Genomic DNA, 22,953 nt, shown 5'->3' with positions numbered 1-22,953 from the left:
ATTTCGAAGGTTCAGAGCGTCTTTTTCTATCTTACGCCGTTGTTCTGCTGAATTTCGCAACTACGAGCTGCTTTTTAATAGCAGCGCCGTTGTTCTGCCGAAATATCGACAAACTCGGAAGCTTTTTCGGCTATACTGGGCCGTTACGCCGCCAATTTCTCTGTAACTTCAGAGACTCCTTCATCAACACAGCACCGTTGCGCCGCCAAATTTTGGAGAACCCACGCCCTATTTCCAAAATAGCACCGTTGTTCTGCCGAAATCTCGGCAAACTCGAAGTCTCCTCTCCAAACACAACGCGGATATGCTGCCCAATTCTCCCGATAAAATTATATTAATTTACCACTTTTCTGCAGTTTCATTTATAAAGTAAGGTACGAGGTGGTGACATCATAATCTCATTCCGTTCGGTTGAGCGCTTATGATATAAACCCCTCTGCCTTTCTTTTACTTTCTGCAATTTTTAGGTTTCTGTAATTTCCTTTACAAAGTAAGGAACGAGGTGGTGACGTCATAATCTCATTCCGTTTGGCTGAGCGCTTATGATATAAACCCCTCTGCCTTGCTTTTACTTTCTGTACATTTTTTTTCAGTTTGATTTAAGGGGAGGGGGCTTACTTGGGATCAATTGCAGTATTCCTTTGGAGTCTGTAACATATGGTCTCAAACAGGATCAAACTGAACCGCTTATTTATTTTTTTGGATTTTTTCTGTAAATTCATTTAATTTACATCCTGGAATTAAGCTCAACCAAAATAAAGGATAAAAAGATAAATTATCCTGATTCAAATCCTCCGAAAAATGCCAATTTCAGTTAAGAGACGGGATTCGTTCGGGCAAGAGGGGTGCCTAACACCTTCCCCGATTGTCACCATAACCCTTACCCAGATATCTGTAAGGACCGTGCCTTAAGCGAACAGAGCAAAATATAAGGTTCTAGGCCCAGAGCAAAGGAACCCCTGATTACTATTCTTCCAACAAAATTCAAGTCGTTACTCATTTCCTTGGAAGAATAGACACGGGTCCTAGGCCTTAACCTAGGTGGCAACTCTGAGTTTCTCTAACTTACGAATTCAGTATCATGGTCCCGAGTTCGTAAGTAGCGTATATCAAATAACATTCCCATAAAAACCAGATGTGGTGATCCCCTGTCGTACTGTGCAACACGGAAAAAAATTGGCTCCCACATTAGGACGACCGTGGCTTCACAAAGTTGGAGCTGTACCATCTTCTTTACGTTAGAAGCTTAAATTCATGAAAGGTAACAAAGTTATCATCATCCGAGGAGATGAATACTTAGAAGTAGGCGCCATCTTGTCAGATCCTAATGAGAAGTCAATTGGAGACATCGTCTATCTCAATGGTTTCCATCTTGATGTTACCACAATCAGCTGGGAACAAGCCAATAAGGGATTAGGTCTACTCCCCTACGATATCAACCCTATTGTATCTACATTCCTCAAGATCAACGGTTACATCCCAGGAATGGGATTGGGTGGATATCAGCAAGGAGTAGTTCAATTCGATGATCTACATTTTCCTTCCTATGTTGGTACAATTGGTCTAGGTTACCACCACACGTACTAGGAAGAACAAGAGATATATAGAAGTATAACTCGAAGGAGGTTGTACAAAGAAGCTGGAGAGGTCATGCCAATGCCAGAAATCAAGCTGACCCTCAATGGTCACTTTTGCAGGGAAGGAGAAGACTTCCTCCACTATGGTTTTCCAAAATGGTCCATACATCCTATCACTGGACAAAGGGTTCCTGGATTCAAAATCTTCTTTGCTACGGGTTGGCCAGGTGAAGAAGATGGCATTTAGTGGAGAAAGAAGTACAGACGTGCAAAAACTCTAAAATTTGATTGTGCAGACTACCTAGATCTGGTGCTGATGTGATCAATGTTCAACGATGCTTCTTTGGCAGTTTGTATGATCAAGGAATCGGTTCCAATGTTCTCCCCTCAGAGTATGATTACCGATGCTGGCAATTCAGAACTCTTCAACTAGTCTGACACCTTTGTCCCCACTCCTTACTGCAATTATACCTTCGGATATAGACCTCTCGTCCTCTGAATCAGAATCCTTTTCCGATTTTGATTCGTCTTTTGAAAAAGGTTCAAATGTAACAAAGCCTGAAGAAGGTGTGTCAGTCAGTTCTTCCTCTGATGTATCTTTCGAATCAATCAAAGAACTTTCTCTGTACTCGCCTTTGTCTCTTGATTCTTTTGAAACTAATGCTTTAAATAACATTGAACAAACCTCCTCAGATGAGGACGCATAAGAAAATTCCCCTGAGATTAAAAATTTAATCAAGCGAGGTGAGGAGCATCGAGCAAAACCTTTAGAAGATGAGTTTGAAACTATTAACATAGGCATCGAATCCCTGCTTCACGATATAAAGATTGGCAAAACCTTATCCTCTGTTAGCAAGCTTTTGAAAAGATCAAAGATTGTTTGTCATCGCCACCAGTGTTAACACCAGCAGTCGCCGGATGACCCTCCCTTTTGTATCTTTTAACCACGGACACATCTCTCGGATGTATGTTGGCACAAGAAGATCCAGAAACAAGAAGAGAAATGCCAGTTTATTATCTTAGGAAGAAGATGTTGGAATATGAACTGAATTGTACTCAACTGGAGAAAACCTGTCTAGCAATAGTATGGGTCACTCAAAGGCTCAGGCACTATTTGTTATCACAGAAAATCTTCCTCATATCTCGGATGGATCCAATGAAGTATCTATTCAAAAGACTAGTCCTGGTCGGCAGGACCGCTCGTTGGCTACTGTTGTTATCAGAATTTGACATCACATATGTCACCCAGAAGTCCGTCAAAGGCAGAATCATCGCAAAACAGTTAGCTGATGTACCTACTGAAGATACAGAGCTGAGCCTTCAATTTTCAGATGAAGGGATCATGACAATCAGAGATGCACCCAGTAACATTACATGGACCACGTACTTTGACGGAGCGTCAAACTCAAGAGGCAAATGAATTGGCGTTGTTCTTGTCTCACCTCGAGATGAGCACATACCAATTTCCATCAAATTAGAATTTGAATGCATCAACAATATAGCTGAGTACGAAGCTTGCACAACCAGTCTGGAAGCAGCCTTGTCATTAGAGGTACAAGACCTCGATGTGTACGGAGACTCTTTGTTGATCATTTGTCAAACAAATGGGAAATGGCTCACTACAGAAGATAGATCGATTCCATATCACACTTACCTTACGAGCGTGATGAAAAGTTTCCATAATATTAGCTTTACTTAGATCTCTAGATTGAGAAACTAGTTCGCTGATGTTTTGGCCATGCTTGCATCCATGGTTGACATACAGTAGGGTAAAGGTCCGTCATTTGGCAATAAAGCGACATGTCATCCCAGCACATGTACACATGGGTCAGATAGTAGCCAGATGTCCAAATGTGAGACCTTGGTATTTGGATATCAAAAATCTTATCTCCGGCAGGGGGCACCCCCCAGAGGCCTCTTTAAAGGAGAAAAGAGCATGGCAGAAACTGTCATCTATGTATGTCATTTGTTGAGAAGACCACTACTGCAGATCATTTGACGGAGTCCAGCTCCTCTGTGTCAATGAAGACAGAGCCGGAGAAATCTTAGAAGATGTTCACTCAGGTGTCAGTGGTCCTCATATGAACGGTAAGATGTTAGCTCGGAAGATCCTTTGTCAAGAAGTGTCACTTATGTCAGATTCATGCTAATCTGATACATGTGCCACCTTTAGAACTTCACTTGCTCACGTCTCTGTGGCCTTTCTTGGTTTGGGGTATTGACATTATTGGCAAAATTTCTCCGAAGTCCTCAAGTGGACACGAGTATATACTTGTCGCAATCGATTACTTCACCAAATGGATCGATGCTCAGTCATATGCTTCGATATCATCGGCATCAGTTGCCAAGTTTATGGGCCAACATCATCTGCAGATATGGAGTCCTGCATGAATTGATATCAGACAACGGATCCCACTTCAAGAAAGAGGTAGTCTCGTTGTGTGAAGAATTCAGAATCAAGCACTATATGTCGTCTTCGTACCGGCCTTAGACTAATGGTGCTGTTGAAGCAGCTAACAAGAATATCAAGACTCTTCTTCGAAAGATGACTCGATCCTACAGGGATTTGTTAAATAAGCTTCCGTTCGCACTATGGGCATTTAGAACATCTGTCCGTACATCCACAGGAGCCACTCCATATTCACTTACGTATGGTATGGAAGTTCTCCTACAAATCGAGTTGAAAATTCTGTCACTCAGAATCCTGATGGAAAGCAACCTACCAGAATATGAATGGGCCTGTATTCGTCATCAAGAGTTATGCATGATGGATGACAAAAGGCTGAAAGCAGCGTATCACGTACAAGGCTATCATCGCAGAATAGAAAGAGCTTTCAACAAGAAGGTTCGAGTCAGAGAACTCAAAGAGGGGGACGTGGTGTTTAGAGAATGCCAAGCTCCTGTCTTCGATCCTAGGGGAAAATTTAGACCTAAATGGTCTGGCCCCTACATCGTTGATGAAATCCTGTCTGAAAAAGCCGTCAGACTTCTTGACCAAAATGGAGATAGAATGTCAGAACCTACCAACCTCGATCAAATCAAAAGATATTACTCATAAATATCAAAGGCATCCATGTGTCGACTAGAGCCTCAAATGACTCACCTACAAATTCAAACCCCTTTTGAAGATACCTTCTGTGGGACCCGATCCCGCGAGAGGGATGGGGTGCGAGCCGCCACGCCTTCTCTTGGTCTCTCGTACCAACGCGATTGGCGTGTGCATTTTAATTATTGATTTTAATTCATCTTTTATGTGAACTTGGGATCACTAAAGCAATCCGAATTCCACACAAAAGAGACTGACAGAGTCGCCACCTAGATGTGAGATCTAGGACTCGTAATTAACCAGAAATCTAGACTCGCTACCTGGTTGCAAGAATGGAAGGTATGGGATTTATCCACCACATGCACCATTCCTGCCCGATAATCGGTCTTCAATTCCAAAAGCTAACTCTTTTAAATTTATTTTAAATGGCTCATTCAACTCTCTATTAATGTGCTAACTACGGGACATGCATCCTATGATCTAATTTCAATGTGAATCCTAGATGTGTATCTTGATTTCTTAATTGGTTTGAATTCAATCTAAGTGAAAGTTCTCCTAAAATTCTAATTTCATGAAAAATCCTAAGTGATTTAATTAAGTATTTACAAGAAAATTAATATACAAAACCCCACAATTTGTTGTGGAGCCGACTCGCGGTTGGTATGCCATCAGACATCTAAGCTGCCTACGTACCCAAGCCTCACTGGGATCAGAGTCGACGTAGTTCGGTGCACCTAAGCTAAGCTACTTATGCCTAACTCAACTAAGACACCGACCTAGACGGGATTGACTGTTTCAACAGTTTTAAGAGGAGTTATTTAATTCAAGTTGAGGATTTTATTATCCTAGGATTTCATCTAGGATGCTATATGATTCTTATCTAAATGCAAGTTGTTCCTTAGACTAATGGAGGTTAGCCTACATCCTAGTTTACTAGGCTTGTCCTAGGGAAAGATTGGGTGACTAGTGTTACTAGACCTATGGCACGGTTGTTATCTATAGCAAACGTACGTGATGAGGCTGGACTCCTAACTCTAGGACTCCCTAAAACCTAAGACTCCCTAAAACCTAGGACACGACCTGACACCACTGTTCCTAAATTGAGCTCTAATGGTTCTTATATCGGGAACCATAATCCAATGGTTCCGAAAGACTCGAGACAAATCGATTCAAGTTCTTGAAGTTAATGAATTTCAGATTTCAAGGATTTTCAGTTTCTGGACATTTAAGGATTACCAATGGCTCTAGGGTTCACCAATTTCGGCCTAGAATAACATACAAGGAAGGGAATCATGCGCTCTTTCCTTGTGCAATTTAATACTTAAGTTATAGCATCTTATTGCCTGGAAAATCTCAGGATTTCCGTGGACAGTAACCTCGGAGCCAACAACATGCTATAGCTTAAATGTTCAAATTGTCAAAGATCGAGTGCAATAGGGATACAATTATGGATGCACTGGCAATTTTTCCAGGAAAATCTAAAGTTCTAAAATTTCTGTTTCAATGGATTTAGGAATTAATATGTGACAAAAATTCAAGGTTCTTTAGAAACTTTATGATGATTTTTAATTAATTTCGAATTTTCAATGGATTTTATCAATTTTAAACCATATGAGTGATTTTACAAGTGAAATTATTGCAAATGAATTTGAAATGAATTGCAACTTCTACAGCAGCAAGACATGATGGGATGTAGCTTACTGGAAGATTTTTGCAGATTTTTACATTCAGCTCATATTTAATTTTGATTTAACAATAACGAGACCAGATTGCAAAAATAACACAGAAACTACTAGAAATAGAAATCTAAATTCATTGAAATTTCTACAGTAGTAAGATATAAGTCAAAATAGCATGCTGTGAGATTTTCATGAATTTTAGAAACTATTTACTATCAATTTCGAATTTTTTAATTTTCAGACCAGATTATGAATTAACACTACATCCCATAGGAAACAAGATCCAAATAAATTGAAACTTTTACAGAAGCAAGAAATATAAAATATAAGACTACTGTTAAAATTTTGTGAATTTTAATGGTGATCTGATGTCAGTAATAATTCTCACAAAATCTGATAATTTTCAAAGAAAGCATAAAATAATATACCCAAAAAAAATTCAAAAATTCTCAAAAATTCATGGTAGAATGTATCAGTATCATATTATTTTCTCATGAAATTTCATTAATTTTGGAATCCGTTTAGTATATAATTTATTTTTCTTCGTCAAAAGGATGTTTTTGAAGAGTTTTCTATTTTTAAAACACGATTTTCGAGAAAATTACGACTCCGGAAAACGTCCTTTAATCTTGTTCTGATGTGATGAACACAAGAAAATTTTAAAATTCCAAAAAATAGATCATCCTGAGATGGCTATTTTTTCGAATTTCGTAATTTCTCAGCCATTATTTTAAATAAAATTCCACTCTTCACTCAAATTTTTGAAATCCTTTGATTCAATGTCCGATCCAATCCGATGGTTATTTTAGTCTATTTAAATAGATCAGTGTATTAAATTTCGGGACGAATCAGAATTGAAACACTCATGTAGATCGTGATTTTGAGCACACACATATAATATTGAATTAAATTCAATTAAATGCTAAAAATCGTGCAAAAATACATAAAAAAATATCAAATAATCCTGGAAAAATCTGAGAATAGTGCACCTACCTGTGATGAAGATTTTGGGTATCCTTTCAATAGGACAAGATTTGAAGGCGGGGGGATATGGAGGATTTCTCTAGTAGTTTTCTTTGAGTCTTCTTCCTCTTTTTTTTTTTTTTGAAAGAAGAGAGCATGGGTAACTATAGGTGATGGATGAGCCAGGTTGCCATCTTTAGGGCCTAGAGGTGTAAGGTGGAGATTGAGTGATGGAAAAAGGAAGGGGAAAGAATGGCCAAGATCGGATTTTTCTAGAATATTCTCCCTCTTCTTTGGCATCTTCCATTTAAGCCATGGCTATGTTAAAAATGGCAGGCACTTATGCAGCCAGGATCAAGTACTAAAGATTTAGGAACAATTCAAGGTCCAAGATGATGCCATTTGTCCTTGGAATCTTTGTAGATTTTGGAAGCAAATTTCAAGGTAAGGGAAATGTCCAATTTTGTTGCCTTTGTAGAGAATGGCAACGATTTGGATGGTTGCGATTAACTGCAATCTCCATGTGATCGAAAGAACGGGCGAGATCGGGTCTCCAAATATCCTGAAATCTTTGCAATGATATGGAATAAGATTGGGTGGTTGAGATCAATTTCGATCGAAAAAATGGACGAGATGATGCCTCCAAATCTCCTAGAATCTTGTAAAAGATTTTTCAAATATTTTGAATGTAAAAATCAAAAAATGCGGTTTTCAGGAGATTTTGAAGTCCGATTTTGATAATTCTTTCGCCATTAAAATCGTTGATTTTTCCTCTTTCATTTAAGCCCAATGTTGCCATAGAAATATTATTTTCAGAATTTTTGACCAATGCGAGCCGTCGGTTTTTAACAGCGAATCGTTTTTCCAACCGTTGATCAAATTGACGATTCGATTGATCCAACCAACTTAATCAATTTTTAATAAATGATCCTAACCTTTGAAATATGAATTTTGACAACAATTAAAGTACTGAAAGCACTGTTGTTGATAATTTGGTTAAATTATTTCGACGGCTCTCGTTCACCTACATTGATCCGTGATTTTTCACTGGGTTTTTGCTCAATTAAGTGACACAATGTTTAATCTGAATTTGAGATTAACCTTGATCGATCCTATTTTGACTAAATGATCACAAATTCTTAGTAAGGAAAGACACCCAAGTTAAGATCTGCCCTTGATCTAACGACTTACGGAAATCAGGTCTCGGAATGGAATCAGGTCCCGGGCTGTGAAGTGACCCTAGCTTATTTTGTCCCGATTGATGATCTGTAAAGTCAGATCGAGATATTAATGACCTAAAACATATAAATCCATGATAGAGGGGATCTCACATAGATTTAACACACTAAATTCACCAATCAGGGTATTTTTCAATTTTTCGGATCTAATAATCTCACCAGGTACATCTCTTTATCATTTCGGTTTTCAGAAAATTTGAGGATGCATACTTTACCAATGAAATTCCACGGATCAATATATTAGGTTATTGTTGGTTAAAGTGTAGCAAAATGAGGGTGTCTACACCTTCAAACTTTCGAACTATGGGACCTGATCTCAACCTCTTTAGGGTATGCAGGCAGCTTGAAAAATTCAGGTTTGGTCAGCCTTTGGCGAAGCCAACAAAACCCTTCGTACTATCCCTTTGATGAGCACATTTATGTGTGAATTGTAGGTAAGAAAAGCATGCATATTCTATATTTAGAGCGGTACTACAAAGGTATTTTGCTTGTTTTTGGTGTTTCAGGTTGTTTTCAGGATTTTCACGGAAAATATAGCTAATAAGATGGAGATCAAGGAAATGGCCAAGATTAGTCAAAGCTCCAATACAAAGCAATGCCAATTTTGGATGCCCAATTAATTGGATGGTCATGATCATTTTATGAGGGTGGAATTTGAAGAATCATCCAACTCATATTGTGGCCCATCATTTTTAAGGGTTTAGATCATTTATGGTTCACCAATTGGTTGGTTCGGATTGACCTTTAGAAATGGTTCAAGGAGTACAAGCAATTTATCCCAAGGCTCACTAATTGTGCGATTAGATCATCTTATGGTAGTGGATTGCGAGGTGCAAATAATTCTATGTTGTTGACCATCATTTGAATGGTTAAGATCAGCCCACAAAAATGATTAAAGTGGTGCAACCATTTGTAAAGCCGAAATTCACATTGGGATCCATGAATTTCAACGGTTCGGATCATCTCCTTGGAATGGTTTAGTGGTGCAATTATATTACATGATGGACCGTCAATTGGATGGCTTAAATCGTTCCTTGGAGATCAAGAGGGGAGAAGGGAATTATTAATTGTTTGTGTGCATTACAAAGGAGGGGTAGATTAGCCATTTGTGAAAATATCTGGCATGGTTGCAATTCATTCAAAAGATGGTGATAACTTGGTATTTTCACAAAGCATGCAAGAGAAAAAAAAAGGGAAAAACCGAACGACTTAGCTCTCTCTCTAATTTTTGTTTTTTCTCTCTCCTCTCCTCTCCCGATTTCATTTCTCTCTTCTTTCCCCTCATTCGTCCCAATCTCCCCAACCGACAATTAATTAGGCCATTAAATGGATGGTTGTGATCACCCAATAAAGGATCCACTTGGGCGTTTTTCTTTATAATTGGATCCCTTAATTCGTTTCCCCCACATCCAACATTCTCTCTCTCATACTTTAAAAAAGGGAGGCCCACTAATTATTCAAGGTCACACTGGTTTTCAATCAAACATAAGTAGGGCCCATTTAATGTTTTAATTGGATTTTTAGAAGAATGTTTATTTGGTCACTTTGGATTAAAGGCCTGCCTGGAGATTTTTAATAATAATTCGGTCAATTTAATGTGGAGCCGACCAGCAAGACTTTGGAGTTATCATTGAGTGACCCATCTTAGATTTGTGGCGGAAATTCTCTTTCATAAGGTGTGGCCCACGTGGATTTTTTTCCTACTACATAGGTGGATTAATTTGGAATGGGCAAAATAGAAAAAAGAAGCATTCCATAAAAGCAAGCACAGTGTTGCCGTTTGTAGTTGAATCCAAAGAGGAAATAAGATGATCGGTTGGGCTCTTTCTTATTGAATATTTGTTACCAATCTGAGAAGTTAAAAAAAAAGGGAAGGAAAGAAATCCAAACGAATATTCTCTCCTCATACTCCACAGATTTTAGCCCTCTTAACCTTTCCTATTATGTAGCCGCTACTTCCTTAGTGTGATTAAGCATACCCTATTTTTTCTCTTCCCCTATTTCCGTGGAGTTGATCTCTCATTTTTAATGGTCGAGATGCAATGGGATATCCACAAAGAAAGCAACTTGGATTTGGTGGCCTAATTAATAAAAGAAACAAAATCTATTTTCTAGCTATGCAAATCCGTCCAAATCATACCAATGGAACCTTGCTATATCGGTGGAATTTTGTTTAGTAAGAAGCCTCTATTTCATAACTTCTTTCTTTTTCTAGGGATTTCTTTTTCCAACTTCTTGCTTTACTATTGAAATCCAAGTGTGACAACCCAAGAGGGGGGGTGAATTGGTCAATTAGAAATTTTAGGCTTAGTAAAGGGAAGATTAAAAGTTAATCCACTAATTAAGCAGTAATTAATCTAACCCTTGTTCAAATAGATATATTAATGAAAGCTAGGGTTTAGACATTCTAATCATGCACATTTACTAACCCTTGTTTAAATAGACATTATAATGTAACTAGGGTTTATATATTTCAATCAAGTGCATTTACTAACCCTTGTTCAATCAAAAGCATAAATATAAGTTAGGGTTAGAGATTACCAATCACCACACGTGCAAGAGAGAGAGAGAGAGAGAGAGAGAGAGAGAGAGAGAGAGAAGATACATCCACAGGAAACACGAGATTTTTATAGGGGTTCGGTTTATCACAAGACCTACTCCACTCTTCTAAGTTTTCCTCCTTGGATGCTTAACTAAAGTTGGGATTGTTGAATGGCGAATCACCAAGCCGTACACCACAACTTCTCCATCTCCAAAGGGCGCACACCCTTTCTGCACAAAGCCTTGCGAGGGACACTCCCTCTTATATGATTCACCTTTGTTAACAGGCCGAATCAGAGACCCTCACCAGGTCTTCACTTTTTTTAACGGGCCGAAGAGGAGACCCTCACCATGTCTTCAAAATTCTTAACGGGCCGAAGAGGAGACCCTCACTATGTCTTCACAATTCTTAACGGGCCGAAGAGAAGACCCTCAATGAAGAACAAATAAAATGAAAAGCACTCAATGCTTCTTGATAGGCGGATTACAAAGTTGTAAGCTCACAATCAAATAAGCAAATAAAAGTCCTATGGAGTGCCTCTTGATCAAATATAGAAATACAAGCTCAAAGAGGTTTTGTTTTTGAATTGAAAAGTTGAAGCTCAAAGATGATGGGATTTTATCTTTCAAAAATGTTCAAAAGGTTGGTTAGAAAGGTTTAGATAGTGTATATATAGCCCTTCAAGAAATATGACTGTTTGGGGGTAAAACCGTAAAAATCTGGGTTGCAAAAGTCAAACTGCGTAAGCCCCAACGACTCTTTTTCTAGGCCACGGTGCTCGATCGAGGCACGACGGTTGCCCGCCCTTATCGGGCTCTATTTATGAAATTCAAATTTCAAACAGGTGTGGTCGACTGGCCCTATGGCGGTCGCCCGGCGAGGGCAATCTGTTTGAATTAATTTTAAGCTCAAAAATACTATCCCGGTCGACCGACCCTTGGCGGTCGCCAGCCCAAACAATGACGAAATGGTTCTGTTACAACATAGCCATTTCCGTAGTCGCCCGGCTAACCCCCAGTCTATTGGCCCGCTAATTTTCTGCAAGTGCTAAAATTCTAGCCTTGCTTCCGTGGTCGCCTGAGACACCCTTGTCGACCGGCCCTGTTTGAAAATCCATTTTAACATTAAAAGTTCAGGGGCTTTTGGGCCATGGTCTTTGGGCTTAAGTCCTAGGTTTTCAAACACATTTTTGGGTATGTGTATAGTTTTAAAAGATATAAAAAGTTAAGTATGAAAACCATTTGAAAACCTATTGAAAGTGCATTTAAACATAAAATCAAGAGGACTCCAAATACATTTTAAAAGTGTATACCATTGAGTCTTCTTGAAATGTCTTTGCTCCTTTGCACTTCCTTGGACTTCTTTGGCTTGTGAGTGAACTTCTTGAACTCGTTCTAGCTCTTGTGACTCCCTCTAATCTTCAATGCATGTTGTAAGGTACATGAGGTGTCACTATGGCATGTTCAACTCCAAGCTCCTTCTTGACACTTGCTGAGGGAACTTGTGGGATCTTCATGTTGAGCTTCTTGATTTGAACATCTTCAAATGAGGATGTCTTCACTGTAAGTGCATGTAAGCCCAATGGTTCCCACCTTGGCATTCCCATCTTCTTTTGATTATTCCAATACACAAGTGATTTTATATCACTAATGTGTTTGAATGTCTAAGTTGTAGATAATGATTGTATTAAGACAAGATTACTTGGATTGAGGCCAAGAAGCTCTCATTGGACCACATTCGGAAGGCCAAGACATCGGAGATCCAAGACGCATGAAGACTTGAAGCATCGCAATTGAAGATAGAAATCATTTTAGAATGTAAAGATCCAATCCTAGTTTAGGTGTTTAGAGGCATAAATAAAGTAAATCACACACCCCTAAATGTTTAAGAGATTGTCCTTGTGGTGTTCCAACACCTTGGAACCCTCATATACAATCCCAACTTTGTGTAGAGTTGGAAGCCCAAATGAATAAGAAACAAGAATTGAAAATCTGCTGGAAATAGGCTTCTCGGAACTCCGAGAGAATTCTCGGAGCTCCGAGATTTGGTCCAGTAACATTTTCTTACCTTCTGTCTCAGTTCCCGGAACTCCGAGAGAAATTCTCAGAACTCCGAGACCACTTGTTCGGGAAGAAATTAGAACCGTTGGGGTTTTAGCCAGAATTACCACTATGTCCCCAAACGGTCATATTTTGGGTTTTCTATATATATGGGTATTCTAAACTTCCCAACCATCAATCCTAATACTCTAAAACTCTATTTGAACATCCTAAGAGTGAATCAAGCTTGTTTATGCCTCTCATCCTCTAGAATTAGGATTTGGATCATTAGGCTCAAATTTGTACATCTTCTACAAACCTTGTAAACCCTTGTGAGGGATTTTTTGTTCTTTCTTTCTTACTCAAACGATTGTATTCGGGCGAGTGTTCGGAGAAGCGGAGCCCATTCTCCGTGGTGAGGATTGCCACCAAGGTTAAAGGCAATTGGAATTGTAATTGGCACCGATCTTCGCCGAAGTTAAGAAGATCAACATAGTGAAGCCATCAACGAGTTTGGTTGGTGGAGTGGAGTAGACCACGCGTTTTGAGTACCGAACCACTTTAAATCTCGGGTGCATTCTCTCTTATCTCTTGCTTTATATTTGCATTGCACTTAGGATTTAACTTGTGTGCTTAATTGCCTTTTTGATCTCTTAAATCTTCAAAATTGGGTTAGAGTTTTCAAAAGCTTAAAACTTGTTAGTAACCTAATTTTCCCTCCTCATAAGTTGCCATTAGAATAGTACTCGGGCCTACCCTTGGAATTTCAGTGCAAGCTCTTGGTTCCTTCCTTTGCTTCTTGATCCACAAGCCATGTGTTGAGATGAGTTGTATAATGGCGATTATGATATGAAAATCCTGTATATAACATAACACCTCAGAGCAACACATTAGTCCATAAATGCTAATCAATTTGGTTTGCTAGCATCAAAACAAGAACGTAAGGTGAATGATTAACCCATGGGAACCCTTGGGCTTACATTCTCCCCATTTTTTATGTAAGCCCAATGGTTTTTACGTTGGCATTCCCATCTTGTTTTGATGATTCCAATACACAAGTGATCATTTATCACTAATGTGTTTGTTTGTCTAAGTTGTAGATCTTGATAAAGTAAGATCAAGGATGCTTGGATTGAAGGCCAAGAAGCCCACATTGGACCACTAATTGGAAGGCCAAAGTCATCAAGCAAGAAGTCATGAAGACTTGAAGACATGAAGAAATTAATATTGAAGACCATTTTTTAATGTAATTGATCCAAACCTAGATTAGGTTTTTAGAGGCATAATTAAGGTAATCTCACACACCCTAAATAAACAAGTGATTGTATTTGTGGAGTTCCAACACCTTGGAACCCTCATAGCAATCCCATCTTGGTTGAGAACTGGAAGCCCAAAAACAGAATTGAAAATCTGCTCTGCATAGGCTTCTCGGAACTCCGAGAGTTTTTCTCGGAACTCCGAGAATTCTCGGAACTCCGAGAATTATTCTCGGAACTCCGAGAATTATTCTCGGAACTCCGAGAAATGGTCCAGTAGACTTTTTCCAATTTCTGTGTGGCTTCTCGGAACTCCGAGATTTTTTCTCGGAACTCCGAGAATTCTCGGAACTCCGAGAATTATTCTCGGAACTCCGAGAACACTCCAACGGTCTGAAAAAGAGCCGTTTGGAATTTTGCTGGAATTACCGTAATGCCACTGAACGATCATATTTTGGTTTTCCTATAAATATGGGTGTTCTAAACATACAAACTATCAATCCTAACACTCTTAAACTTCATTTGAATACCCAAGAGTGAATCAAGCTTCAATTGTGCCTCTCATCACCAACTCTAGGATTTGGATCATAGGCTCTCAATTGTACATCTTTTGTAACCCTTCTGAAGGGATTTTTTAGTTCTTTCTTTCATCTTTCAAGATTTGTATTCGGGCGAGTATTCGGAGAAGCGGAGCCCTTTTTTCTCCGTGGTGAGGATTGCCACCAAGGTTAAAGCAATTGTAATTGGCACTGATCTTCGCCAAGGTTAAGAAGATCAAATAGTGAAGCCATCAACGGGTTTGGTTGGTGGAGTGGAGTAGGCCTCGGGTTTGAGGACCGAACCACTTTAAATCTCGGGTGCACTCTTTCTATCACTTTGCTCTTTCATTTGCATTGCACCATTAGATTTAACTTGTATGCTTAAAATATTGTTTTTGATCTCTTAATCGGTTTAAGTTTTTCAAATTGGTAAATTCTAGTTTTCTTAAACAACCGTATTCTCCCTCCTCATAGTTGCCATTTCTATTTCAACTTGGGACCCCCTATATCGGATTTTCACTTGGTATCAGAGCCTTGGCTCTTAAAAGATTTTAAAATTTTTGTGAAAGTTATTTCAAAATCTAACTAGGGAAAGATTTTATTTGGCAACTTCTAATTGTGAAATGGCACACCAAATAGGAACCGGACTTCCGGAAGGCCATTCCACAACTAGACCTCCTTTCTTCAATGGGTCAAACTATGGACATTGGAAAACAAGGATGCGCATCTATCTTCTTTCGATAGATGTGGAACTTTGGTACATTGTTGAAAATGGATACAATGTACCTTCCAATCCTTTTGAAGAATGGAATGTGGTAGAGAAAAGGCAAGCTAATTTGAACTACAAAGCAATAAATTCCTTGTTTTGTGCCTTAGCTACCGAGGAGTTTAATAGAGTTGCTCTTTTTGATTCCGCCAAGACTATTTGGGATACCCTTGCAACTACCCATGAGGGAACATCACAAGTCAAGGATTCCAAAATAAACTTGTTAAAGAGCAAGTATGAAATGTTTAGAATGAGTCCAAACGAGAGTATTTCGGAAATGTATACTCGTTTTTCTATTATTTCTAACGAACTAGCTAATCTTGGTAAATCTTATCCTAACGATGAGCTTGTGAGTAAGTTACTTAGGTCTCTTCCTCCCCATTGGGATCCAAAGGTGACCGCGATTCAAGAGTCAAAAAATCTCAAGACGCTAACCATAGAGGAGCTTGTAGGATCTCTCATCACCCATGAGATGCTCCTTACTAGCCGACAAGAGGAAAAGAAGCCAAAGGATAAGGAGAGGGAATTTAGATCCCTAGCACTCAAGGCTTCCAAGGAAGACTCATCAAGTGAAGCGGATAGTGACGAAGAAGAAGCTTTACGAAGATTCAAAAGCTTGTGGAGAAAGAAGCATAAGAAAGATAAGAAAAAGAAAGAAGAAAGTGATGTTGATAGAGCCTTAAGATGCTTCAATTGCAAGAAGATAGGACACAAAAGACCGGATTGTCCACTTCTAAAATCAACTTCCTCTAAGTACAAGGGTAAGAAGGATTGGAAGAAGCATAAGGCTCTTGCCGCCGGTTGGGATGCGTTAAGCACATCGGGCAAAAGCTCAAGTGAAGGGGAAGAAAATAAAAAAGATGATCTTTGCTTCATGACATTCACCCATGAAGTTGAGGTAAACTCTAACCCCTCATATTCTTCATCTAGTAGTAAAAGTGATAGCATACCTTATAATGAATTATGTGAAACCTTGCATACCCAAATTTCCAAAAACAAAGTTCTTAAAAAATCCTTTTTAAAGTTAGAAAAAGAACTTGAATTTTTGAAAAGTGATTTATCTTCTTCCATATCTCAAGAACAAGTTACACTTGAAAATCATAAACTTGAGATTAATACCCTTAAGGGTAGTTTGGATGAGAAAACTTGCCAACTTTTAAAATTTCAAAATATGGCAAGCTCCTCCAATTCCTATGAAGATGAAAGAAATGAGCTTTTAGTTCAAACATCCAATCTTCATAATGAAAATGAAAGACTTAGATTATGTTTACATGGATTTCTAAATGGAAATAAAATTATTGACATAATACTAAGTAAAACTAGTCTTAGACCTCAACATGCTTATCATGATAGGACTAATGTATCTAACCCTCTTGTTAGATGCCATTTTTGTGGAATGAATGGTCATTACCAATTCCAATGTGCATCAAAGAGTAGGGCTAGATATGGGACCAAGAAATCTTGGGTTCCCAAAACCCCCATATGATGATATTCATATTGTGTAGATTAGGGGTTTTTGAACTTAAAATTAAATATATTTCATTTGTATGTTTTTTTTGATAACCCCTCTTGTATTGTAAAATTATTTTAACTAGGGGGAGTTAAAATTGAATTTTTCTTTTTGTTGATGACAAAGGGGGAGAAGAATCTAGAGTAAAGTCTCTAGTGTAAGAAAAATGTGAAAAGAATATATGCTTTGATTTGTAAATCTCTTGTGCTTGTCATCATAAAAAAGGGGGAGATTGTAAGCCCAATGGTTTTTACCTTGGCATTCCCATCTTGTTTTGATGATTCCAATACACAAGTGATCATTTATCACTAATGTGTTTGTTTGTCTAAGTTGTAGATCTTGATAAAGTAAGATCAAGGATGCTTGGATTGAAGGCCAAGAAGCCCACATTGGACCACTAATTGGAAGGCCAAAGTCATGAAGACTTGAAGATATGAAGAAATTAATATTGAAGACCATTTTTTAATGTAATTGATCCAAACCTAGATTAGGTTTTTAGAGGCATAATTAAGGTAATCTCACACACCCTAAATAAACAAGTGATTGTATTTGTGGAGTTCCAACACCTTGGAACCCTCATAGCAATCCCATCTTGGTTGAGAACTGGAAGCCCAAAAACAGAATTGAAAATCTGCTCTGCATAGGCTTCTCGGAACTCCGAGAGTTTTTCTCGGAACTCCGAGAATTATTCTCGGAACTCCGAGAAATGGTCCAGTAGACTTTTTCCAATTTCTGTGTGGCTTCTCGGAACTCCGAGATTTTTTCTCGGAACTCCGAGAACACTCCAACGGTCTGAAAAAGAGCCGTTTGGAATTTTGCTGGAATTACCGTAATGCCACTGAACGATCATATTTTGGTTTTCCTATAAATATGGGTGTTCTAAACATACAAACTATCAATCCTAACACTCTTAAACTTCATTTGAATACCCAAGAGTGAATCAAGCTTCAATTGTGCTCATCACCAACTCTAGGATTTGGATCATAGGCTCTCAATTGTACATCTTTTGTAACCCTTCTGAAGGGATTTTTTAGTTCTTTCTTTCATCTTTCAAGATTTGTATTCGGGCGAGTATTCGGAGAAGCGGAGCCCTTTTTTCTCCGTGGTGACGATTGCCACCAAGGTTAAAGCAATTGTAATTGGCACTGATCTTCGCCAAGGTTAAGAAGATCAAATAGTGAAGCCATCAACGGGTTTGGTTGGTGGAGTGGAGTAGGCCTCGGGTTTGAGGACCGAACCACTTTAAATCTCGGGTGCACTCTTTCTATCACTTTGCTCTTTCATTTGCATTGCACCATTAGATTTAACTTGTATGCTTAAAATATTGTTTTTGATCTCTTAATCGGTTTAAGTTTTTCAAATTGGTAAATTCTAGTTTTCTTAAACAACCGTATTCTCCCTCCTCATAGTTGCCATTTCTATTTCAACTTGGGACCCCCTATATCGAATTTTCATTTTATGATGGCAAACAAATTGATTAAGGAGGCAGGAGATATCAAACAAATAAATAAATAAGCATTATATGATATAAAAAATAGAGCATATCTCCCCCTCACTATATGTACAAGAATAATAAATGAATGTAAAGAAAGTGGTGGATATACAATGGACTACCTAATCAATTCCGAAAAATTCTCTCCCTTTTGGCAACATAAAAAAGGAAGGACTATAACTGTGAGAGTGCAAGTGGGGTGTCAAGGTGAATAATAGCTTATATAAGCTATGTGCCAAGTATATGATATTACATTTAAGCTCTTATGATGCTTATCAAAATAGAAAACAAAGTAAAGTGCATGATGAGCCAAATTTGTTTTTTTAAAATTGTTCTAAGGATTTAGATATAAAGGACAACTATAGGGGTAATAGACCTTATGAGCACTTCACAATGATCTATATAAACATGAGTATATACCCATTTGGCTCTCCCCTTATGTATTTGTCATTGGCCCTAAGTGAAGCCTATGTAATGAGGCATGACAATGCACTATGGTTAAGAAGGTGATTGATTGAACTCTTGGGCTACATTTATACAAAGGTTCTCTCAACAAAATGTAGACAAGTCTCTTCCTGAGCATGGATATACTCAGAACTATAAAATGACTCTCAAGTTTGCAAGTTGCTTACCCCTAGAATGCAAGAGTTCCCCCTGACTATGTGTAAGAATACTAAATGTAGTAGTGTAAGGCACATAAGACAATTGATTTGGGCTAACACCTTTAACCATTTATTATTAATCCATTCAAAAGAATTTTACATTTAAAATCTGAATGGAGGAATATCAGACAATGGATATGGAAGTGAAATGAGTATAGTCTGGATACAAGAATAGAAAGTTAAAGTCCAAGACTCATCCATGACAAGGAAAGGTCATGTATACATATGATAGAACAAGATGAGGTTCCATATACATGAACCAAAAATGAAAGAGATTTAACAATTAAAGCTTAAGGTATAATACCATGAATACTCTCCCAAAGAACTTATCATGTGTATGAGATGTTCAAAGTGAAACATACATGATAAGAACAATCAAACATAGACATGTGAAATGACGATGTAAGGCACATCTATGTTTGAGGATGGGCATAGATCAAAGTTAGGCATAATGAATGATAATTATATACTTTGCTTGGAAGGTTGTTAAGGAAGCCTTGGACATGATTAAAAATCCTCTTGGAAATGGCAAATTTATTACTTCTCGAGATGATAAAAGTGGCATTTGAAAATATCTCGAAAGAAGTAAAACTGAACTGCGCATCATTCTTTTCGAAACTCTTTTTCAAAATAATTTAGATGAGCTCTACAATACTCTACATATAGTTAGAGCTCTCATGCAAAGCCTTCTGACTCTGTCAAATGAGTTACGGAATGACTCTCCAAGAGGGAAACGATTGAGATACAAGACTGCTGATGAATGGTTAGAAGACTTCAATCAGTGCTTTATCTTTTCATCCATGTCCTTAATGTTGGCATCCTTAACAATCTTCCAGGTTTGAGGAACTGTGTACTTGTCTTAAATCTTTCTCTCTTATCAAAAGGTCATCCTTGAAAGGATTCAGGAGATGCACATGCCAGCCAATAGAAATGAATAATCAATTTCCTCAGTCTCTGTTGATCATTCACTGTGGAAAGAGATATGATTGGACAGATGAAAATTGTGTACATTTACCATCTTATTACATCTGGCATGATGGACAGAGACAAGTACCTTAGACAAGCTGGGAAGAACCAATTATCTGAATTGGTCTTTTCTTTTATAGACAAGCGAGCTGATGAGCACTGGGACAGGACAAACTCAAAGATACTAAGAAGGATACTTTGCCAGCCCAAAGAATTAGCTCTCCCTCAAACAATTGTCATTGGCCTTGGTTAACACCCATAGGGCAAGGCATGACAATACAAAATGGCTATAGATATGACTGTAAATGTATAGCCATTTGATCATATCATGATGAAAGATGTTGTTCGCTTTTAGAGCACATGATAAGAGACTACTTCATTGGCAATGAGATGATCATCTCAAGCACTATCCTATGAAGGAGAGTTCTAAAGGTTTTTTTTTAAACTCTAGAACAAGATACTTATCATTGGAAATGATGATACCATATGAGTTCATCCAAGATAAGTATAAATCCTAAGAAGATATGGCACTGAGGCACAGGCTAAGGGATTTTATCACAAATGAGAGATGATCTCAAAATGTATGCATAAGATAAATCCCAACTACCACACATATGAAGCAATAAAGCTCCATATGAGTGAACTCATCACATGTAGTGTGATACCCATATCAACCTACATATGACAAGATAGAAATGACATATATTTTCATGTATTGCTCCTCTTTTGTTAGAGACGCATACATGGTATGAATCCAAAGGGATGTCCTAACACAAAAGCACCAAGGAATTTTGGGGTGAATGATTGACAAACAACCCTTGGGCTACTAATGCATGATTGCTATAGGTAGTCATATGATACTAAAAGAGATGACAACCTAGCAATCCATGCCCCCCTAAATAAGTGCATATATATATATATATATATATATATATATATATATATATATATATATAACACAAGGCACATATGGCTTATCATGGTTAAGATATTGGCTAGAAGCGAAAGTAAGTAGATGTTTTAATTAAGATGAAGGTACATTCTCCATCTTAACTAGTAAGAAGGCTAAAAGCACAAATTGAGTAGCTTTTAACTGTAAGGTTTACCATCTAACCATGCAGCTAATACCATATAAGGGAAAATAACTACAGATCATATATATATATATATATATATATATATATATATATATATATATATGTCTATTAAGCACAAATCTATAGAACTCAGACAGAGGAGGAATATACTGTAGATAACAATGTCTGAGAGAGACATCCATGGCTCATGCAAGTGATAATATATCACTTATGGGTAAACATAAGCAAGATATGATATTTTAAGCGACCATGGATAGTCTACAAAGTTTGGACCCAAATGACATAACTCATAGGGTTCATGGTCCAAACAACTATGTTTTCATCCACAAATCACCTATAAAACGATAATGCAATAAGCACAAGGTGAATAAATCTATAGAAAGCCAAAATGTGAGGGAGATAAGTGTTCCCATCACAATGTATTGCATGTCAACTATCATAATGGGTAGATACCCAATAATGATGCTAGATTCCTATGACATGTGTCTAATCTGTGTCTAGCAAGGTTGACAAGCAATGCTTTCTAATTGTGGATGCTAAGTGCAAATGTGATGTAATTTTGCACTTAGATGGATTTAAAAAAAATATTCAATAAAGCACAAAGTATAGTCTGAAAACAAATATGCCATGTAATTACTTTTAGACTACAGCAGGTAAAAGATGTGATCATTAAGCACATATGAATATAGATATATTCAAGTTAAAAACATCACACATATAAGTATCTATATTCATAGATAACATGATATATCAATTAAGCTCATATAATCTAGATACAAAGAATAAATCAGTGAATTGAGGTATCTAGAATGAATGTGAATGATATGACAATTTAGCATAGCTCCTAAATTAACTCATCATAAATTAGTTTAGATGGGATTCTTTGGAACCCAAATCCCTTTGGTTCCATCCAAGTTTGTTTGAGGAAGTGTATCTTTTATTATCCAAACAAACTTGTTAGATTTTACAAATCTAAGTTTATACTCAGATTTGTAATGTCCAGATCTACCACAATGAGTACAATATGGTTCGGTAGATGAGGAACAAATAGAATTACAAGACTTTAAATTTAAGCAAATATGCTTATCTTTTTCTTCTTGTAGTCTTTGATTCCCAGTAGAGAGTTTTTTATTTATTTGTTCTTCATTTTTACAAACATGTTTATATTTTTTAATAAATTCAATGTTTGTGTTTTCAAGACTTTTAATTTCTTTCTCAAAGGCATTTCATCTTTGAAATAAGTCAACATTTTTATTTATTAAAAATATGTTCAATTGACTTAATTTCTCGTTTCTTTTCAAACTTTCATTTATTTCTAGTTTCAAATTGGAAATTGAAAGTTTGAAAGAAACTTCATTTGCAAAAGATTTGAGTGAAGTCTCTTTTCGTCTAGAAATTTTATCATTTGAAAGGAGACAAACATTTTTCTCAAAAGTGTTTTCTAATGTAGTCCAAATATCTTTTGCATTGATGCAATTTGAAATATTGTCAAAAATATTTGGAGTTAGACCACAACACAATAAAATAATTGGCTTTGAGTTCAAGGAAAATAATTTTAAATCACCTTCAGTGCATTTTCTT

The sequence above is a fragment of the Tasmannia lanceolata genome, unplaced genomic scaffold (assembly GCF_043159265.1).
Source record: "Tasmannia lanceolata isolate RefF3 unplaced genomic scaffold, GAP_Taslan_0.1 ptg000003l, whole genome shotgun sequence".
Classification (NCBI taxonomy): Eukaryota; Viridiplantae; Streptophyta; class Magnoliopsida; order Canellales; family Winteraceae; genus Tasmannia; species Tasmannia lanceolata.
The sequence above is the reverse complement of the archived record's forward strand: the minus strand, read 5'-3'. Positions refer to the sequence as shown.